Source organism: Crocodylus porosus, unplaced genomic scaffold, assembly GCF_001723895.1.
Source record: "Crocodylus porosus isolate Cpor-Errol unplaced genomic scaffold, CroPor_comp1, whole genome shotgun sequence".
Lineage (NCBI taxonomy): Eukaryota > Metazoa > Chordata > Crocodylia > Crocodylidae > Crocodylus > Crocodylus porosus.
In genome coordinates this window covers 241,881,536-241,882,281 of record NW_017728886.1, presented here as the reverse complement: position 1 = coordinate 241,882,281, position 746 = coordinate 241,881,536, and positions in this window count along the sequence as shown.

Sequence of the window (746 nt, the reverse complement as noted above, 5' to 3'; positions counted from 1 at the left end):
GAGAACGATCTCCACCACAGCTCAGTGATGGTGACTTGAGTCCAGTCCTCAAGCCACAGATCCCTCTGCAGAAGTTGCAGGTCTTTCCCCGGGAGAGAGTAGGCTGCAGGCTGGGGCTCCTCTCCTCTTTCCCTCCCTCTGCTCTCTCTTCTCCACTTCAAGGGTAAGATGCTTTACCTCCAAACAGGCTGCCACTTGGTCAAGGTTGCGGCACCTCTAGAGCTGGTTGGCAGGCAGCTCCTCCCAATGCTTGATCTCAGCATCCTTTTTCTTGAGGTGGGTCTTCAACGTGTCCTTGTTCTTCAGTGTGTCCTTGTCCATCAGCGTGTGCTAGTACCTTCAGCGTGTCCTTGTCCTTTATTGTGTCCGTGTCCATCAGTGTGTCCTAGTGCCTTCAGCGTGTCCTCATCCACCAGCATCCCAGTGCCTTCAGCGGGTCCTTGTCCCTCCGTGTGCCCTTGTCCTTCAACGCGTCCTTGTGCATCAGCGTGTCCTAGTGCCTTCAATACGTCCTCGTCCTTCAGTGCGTCCTTGTCCACCAGCATCCCAGTGCCCTCAGCGCGTCCGGCCCTAACTGAGCAGGGGCAGAGCCCTTGCCGTGGGCGCCACAGGCAGTGTCCTGCTCTGACCAGGGGGCGGGCTCCCGTCTGCCCGCCCCCCCGGCACGTGCTCCGCGCTCCCCAGCGGGCCGGGACCCAAGCAGGGGCCACGTGCGTGGGGGCCGCCCCCGCCCCCGCCCGGGGCAG